The sequence below is a fragment of the Miniopterus natalensis genome, chromosome 14, assembly GCF_054644295.1.
Source record: "Miniopterus natalensis isolate mMinNat1 chromosome 14, mMinNat1.hap1, whole genome shotgun sequence".
Classification (NCBI taxonomy): domain Eukaryota; kingdom Metazoa; phylum Chordata; class Mammalia; order Chiroptera; family Miniopteridae; genus Miniopterus; species Miniopterus natalensis.
Window position 1 is genome coordinate 10,099,700 of NC_142094.1, and position 6,213 is coordinate 10,105,912.

A 6,213-nucleotide genomic window follows, 5' to 3' on the forward strand; every position below is an offset into this window, starting at 1 on the left:
CTCTCTCTATAAATAAATTTTTTTAAAAAAACCACCTTATTATCTTAAAATAACTTAAGACTCTGCAAAAATAGTGCAGAGTTCCTGTGTACCATCTTCTGCCATGGTAACATCTTAAATAACCGCAGTGCATTTTCAAAACCAAGAAGATGGCATTAGTAAAATAGTGCAACACTGTATCTAAACTTTAGACTTTATTCTGATTTCATCAGTTTTTTGTGTGTGTTTTTTTTCAATCCTCACCTGGGAACATGCTTAGAAAGAAGAAGAAGAAGAAGAAGAGAGAGAGAGAGAGAGAGAGGAACATCATGTGAGAGAGAAACATCGATCAGTTGCCTCTCATACAGGCCCCAACTGGGGATCAAACCCGTAACCTGGGTATGTGCTCTGACTGGGAATCAAACCAGCAACCGTTAGGCACACTGGCCGACACTCAACCAACTGAGCGAGCCACTCCGGCCAGGATCATTAGTTTCTATATGCACTTTTTGGTGTGTCCAGTTCCCATTTAGCACCATCCCACTAGGCTTTCTGGGCCTTTTCTGCCCATGTTACTTTCGAAGCAGGGTTAAGTAAGTGGAGGCACACTGACACATGACACCTCACACTGGCTCTGTCACTTGCCCAAAGTAACATTGGACATGGCCTAATCTCTTCATAATTGACAACTCCACTAGATAGCTTTCATAAAGGTCCTCGATATAATTCTATTTATTTCTGTGGCTCTGTGTGAGTGTGTATGTGTGTGTGTGTGTGTGTGTGTGCTAATCTGGTGTCATAGGAAAAGTCTAGGATTCATACCATTTAAAAAATATTTTACATACTTGTTCCATACATTTTCCCATAAAATTGTAAATTATAAAATATTAACAAATATAAGAGATCATCAGTCCAAGAAAAAAAAAGATTTCAGTGAGTCCACCTACTCCATGGCCTACTGGGTGTGTGACCCCGGGCGACGTACTTGAAAGGAGTGGTGGTTTCCGCGTACTTGAAAGTCGATAGCCCTTAGGCAAGGCTTAGGCCTGTGGGCTGTGCAGGCAGACAGACCAGAACTGGGATCCTGTTTCCAAAATATTTACCACATGATCTTGGCCAGTTATTTAACCTCTCTGTGCCTAATTATTCACCTACTATGGGCGTTGTAATAGTACCTACCTTGCGAAGTTGTTCTGAAAATTAAATGAGATAAAACCTGCTAAAAATAAAGTCAAACCAGGCCTCTCCTCCAGAGGCTTCTAATCTTGCTCACAGTCCAAGCAGGAGTCCTTCCCAGGCCCATCAGCTCCTGCATGACCCTCAACCCTCTTGCCCCTCTGGCCTTATCTCCCCTACACGCTCCATCCCAGCTGCTGTCACACCTCCTTTTGGCCCTCAGACATCTTTACTCAAATGTCACCCTCTCAGTAGATCCCTCTCTGAGCTACTACATGACACCTGACCCACATGCCTGCCCCACACTCCCTCTCCCCCTTCCCTGCTCTGTTTCTACAAGGCTGTGATCTTCACCCTTCCTAAGACATAGTTGCCTGTTGATTGTCATTGTCTGTCCCAGTCCACCAACTAAAATGTCATCTCCTTTGCAGAAGGCACTTTGATTCCTTCTTTTAAAACAAAAAAATCTTCATTGATTTCAGACAGAGGAAGGGAGAGAAACATCAATGATGAGAGAGTCATTGATCGGCTGCCTCCTGCACGCCCCTCCTGGGGATCAAGCCCAAAACCCGGGCATGTGCCCTGGCCCGGAACTGAACCGAGGTCTCCTGGATCCTAGGTTGATGCTCAACCACTGAGCCACACCAGCCGGGCAGCACTTTGATTCTTTTGTTGGTGGCTTCAGGCCCAATACTCAAAAAAGTGCCTGGCACAGGGGAGGGGCTCAAAAAGGATTTGTTGAATGAGTGACCAAAATGTACAGGCACAGTCTCTATACTATGCTCTGTAGACAGCCGCTGTCGCCGGGCTGCTGCTGTTGTTTACACTGAGAACATGGGAACAGATGCCGGGCCTGCAGTGAGCTTTAAGTGGAACCGTGTATGTGGAAGGGGCTGTGCAGACTGTAAAGTGCCATACAAACAGGAGACAAGAGGTATTATTACAAGGCTGTTTGTTGGTAACCTTTTTACTCACTCAAGACTTTGTTCATTGTTTAGATTAGTCCCTGCATCTCAACAGAGCTCTCAGCCTGTTACGGAATAACCACTCAGACTGTCCCAGACAGGACACAAATCTCTGCTCCGTGGTCTGCCCGACCAGCTTGCCGCTGTAACTGCTGCTGGAAGGCCCTGGCCGGGCGGCTCAGTTGGCTGGAGTGCCGTCCCTGGTTGCAAAGGGTTGCAGGCTTGATCCCCAGTCCAGTCAGAGTACATGCGGATGGCTGCCGATCAGTGCTCGCTCTTGAATTGGTCTCTCTCTCTCTCTGTCCCCTCCCCCTCTCTCTAAAATCAATAAGCATATTCTGCCCAGCTGGTGTGGCTCAGCACCTGAGAGTTGACCTAGGATCCAGGAGATCACTGTTCGATTCCTGGTCAGGGCACATGCCCTGATTGCAGGATCGACCCCCAGCAGGGGGCATGCAGGAGGCAGCTGATCAATGACTCTCTCTCATTGATATTTCTCTCTCTGTCTCTCTCCCTCTCCCTTCTTCTCTCTCTTAAATCAATAAATAAGATATTTTTAAAAAATAACCATGTTCTCAGGTGAGGACCCAAAAATAAAATAAAATAAATGCTGTTGGAGGAGCATGTGTCCTCTCCACCTAGCCCCACCAATCTGTGCCCTCTTTGCCAGTCTCTCCCTCCACTTGAGTTACTACTGGCCTCTAGAGCATTTACCACACCATCCCAGGCTCTAACTCAAGACAGAAAATATTCCATTGCTCTGCTCTGAAATGGACCCTCAAGGCAATGAGTATTGTGCCAGTGTATTGAATGTTGCTGTATTTAGAAAGGACAAAGTAAAGAAAGTCTCCTGGGCGGTTGGCTCGCTTGGCCGCCAGGTCTTTATGAGGAATAGTCCTGGTTGGGTCACAGTGTTCTAGGCTGCGATGCTTGGCACCTAAGTATATGGACAAAATCACTGCTTGTTCTGCTGTGTGACCCTACGGGGTTGTACCAAACACTCAAGAAGCCCATATATAAATGTCAACCCAACAAGGTACCTTCATCACACTGGGGAGGGGGAGGGAAAGGAACAGCACGTGTGGAGAGGCCGCCCTGCAGCAGCCTGGAAGAAGGGTCTGCCCTGCGAAGCCTCTAAGTATCCTTGCTCTACAGCTGGGCAAACTGAAGACCTTCCCCTGATCCCATGGCTCATAAACGAGAGTGCCTGCACTGGAACTAAGTCTGCCGGCTCCCCACCCTCACTCTTTCCTGTGCCTCCTTGCGTCTTGGTCAGTCTCCTCTTTAGGAAACACTGCCTGAGAAGGCAGGGCACGCTCGGCCAGAGCAAGGAGACTCAGGGTAGAGGTCAGAACAGAAGTAGATTCTAACCCAAGTTCTGCCCCCACATAGCTGTGTGACCCTGGGCAAATTTCCTAACACCTCTGGCCTTTATTTTACTCATTTATTAAATAGGGGTGATGATCTCTCCCCCAAAGGGTTGGCATAAAAATACATCAGCAATGTGCCTAAAGCATTCAGCCCAGTGCCAGATAAAGGGGGATGCCATCGTTTTTATTATGGCAGCACCTTCAGGCAGCAACAGTTTGCTGCATCCTTCTGCCCTGGGAGTTTGGCCGAAGCCCCCTCTTCTCTAGGAAGTGTTAGTGATGCCCGGCTCAGTTCTGTCTCTGTGGTGTGCCACCTGCCTTCCACTGGGGACAATTGGGGACAGTTCTACAAGCCACACATATGAGGCCACACTTCAGCTGGAGCACACCTTCCCATCGTGTGGTCTGTAGCTGGTGACCTGGGAAGACAAAAGGGGAGAGCAGCTGTCTTGCATAGGTGGGCGATCTTGGAACCTGCGGTGTTTACTTGCTGATTTCCTCTCAGAGGCAAATTTCCTCTCAATTTCCCTTCTTATAAGATACCTTGTGACATCCCATTGTATCTGCTGGGTAAACCACCTTTTCTGATGATCTGCACACCTCGCTTCTGTAGTTTGGTTCTCTTCTGTAACTCACAGGTGGGCCTTTGAGAAAGTATTGGCATATGCAAGAGTTTTGATGCATTCGCTTGATAAATATTTGTTGGGTGCCTTCAGTACCTTCTGATTGCACAGCAAGTCCTTCCTTTTAAGTCCCAATCCAGGATTTTCTTATTTTCAGAAATATAACTTTCCTTAACTTAACCTAGAGTATTCACTTTTGCTAAATTGATAGGTGGCCGGAATTAACAGATTTCTGCCTCCCATGGGAGACAGATGCTACAGGGAAAATATATATATTGCTCGACCTTTATGTGTACCTATTCTGTTTGCAGAGTTCATTTTACAAATGAGCCTTTAAAATGTTTCACTGGCCCAACCGGGCGTGGCTCAGCAGTTGAGCATCGACCTAGGATCCAGGCTTTTGGGGTTCGATTCCTGGTCAGGGCCCATGCCCAGGCTGTAGGCTGGATCCTCAGTAGGGGGCGTGCAGGAGGCAGCCGACCAATGACTCTCATCATTGATGTTTCTCTCTCTCTCCCTCTCTTTTCCTCTCTCTGAAATCTATAAAGATATATTTAAAAAATAATAATAATAAATAAATAAAATAAAATGTTTCACTGTAACTAACTATTATATCTATTAAACAGCAGCCATTGTAATCAGTAGCATCTCAGAGCTGGAGAGGCCCTGTGAGGACTGTGCTCTGGCTTTAAGGACTGTGATTGAGGGAATCCAGTCCTGGCTAGTAAACTGCAGAGTTCCACATACTGCCCGGGGAAACGGTGTGAGGGAGCAGGGCAAAGGACGAATGAAGAGTGAGAAGGTTTCCCTCCACCGCTATTGAGAAGATTAGGCTTTTCTTTCTAAACTAGGCTTTTCTTGCTCTAATTATAACAAAGAATGTCCAGGAGTTGGTGGACACTATTGACCTAATTTTAATCTCTTGGGATGAGCTGTCTTTGAAATGGGAAACACTGTTTTGGCTGCAGCAGCTCAGACCTGAGGACACGTGACTGAGCAGGGGGCAGGGGAGAGAGCCTGCCGTCCTCGATCCCCGCCTAAAACCTACGAGGCTGCTGTACAGTGGCCTTTGGGAGCCAGGCCTTGAAATGGAATCTTCATGATGGACGCTGCTCCTGTTGGTCATTTGCCACAGAACCTATAAGGCCAGGCGAGAATGGTGAAGGCACACTCATCCCTTTTAAGTTGCTGTCTTTGGGAAACTTGGCTCCTGCGGTAAGAGGTGCTACCTCACCTCACTGCAGTTTGCCACACAAAGGAGCTTGGACTCCTGTAGGCTATCAGCCAGAGTGTGAACTCCGCAGCGCCCCATCTCCACTGTGCCACCTGCGCCCCAGCCCTGCCCCCATAGAGCTGCTCAGGCTGAGGCTGCTGCCAGGCTGGGTGCCCAGGGTCGGTGGGGCCTCCTCTCACCAGTCTTCAAACTGATTACTTGCCTGTCATGCTCCAGTCCTCCAGGGCCTTCCCAGGCGGCTATCAGTCTCTTAAACCTCCCACCCACCTGTGCCTCCTTCATGCCCCAAAGATAATCTCACTGCTTATCTCACAGGGAGCAGAGGTGAGAACTGCCCTGCCCGTCCCTGTCCCCTACACTTTGGCCTTGACCTGCACTTTCTCCTACTCTTTAAACTTCCCCTCTGGGTCCCTTCCCTGTGCCAGTCAGGACCCCTGGATCTGCACCCCCACCCCCACCACACACACACCTTTGCAGGGACTTCCTTCAGCCTCCCTGGTGACCGGTGGGCTTACAGGGGCAGGTGGAAAGTATCCCGCATGTGTGAATTGTCGAGTTCCCAACCAGACAAACAGCGACCCTCGCTGAAGGGCGATCCACCCCCTACCAATTTTTCATTTTAGAGTCTGAAACTCATGATGTCGCATGGCAGGGCCAGAGGCTGCAGTTGTTAGGATATTGTCAGCCTTGTTGGAAAAATGAACTCAAATGGGCAAAAGGGAAGGTTTTGGGTTCAAGTGTTCAGTCCAGAGGTGAGCTAGCTTCTAGATTTAGGGATTGAGACTACGTCAGTCCTTATGATAGAGGTTTCACTCTCCAGGGGCCAATGTTATTACATGTACTCATTTATGTAAAATGAGTATTTC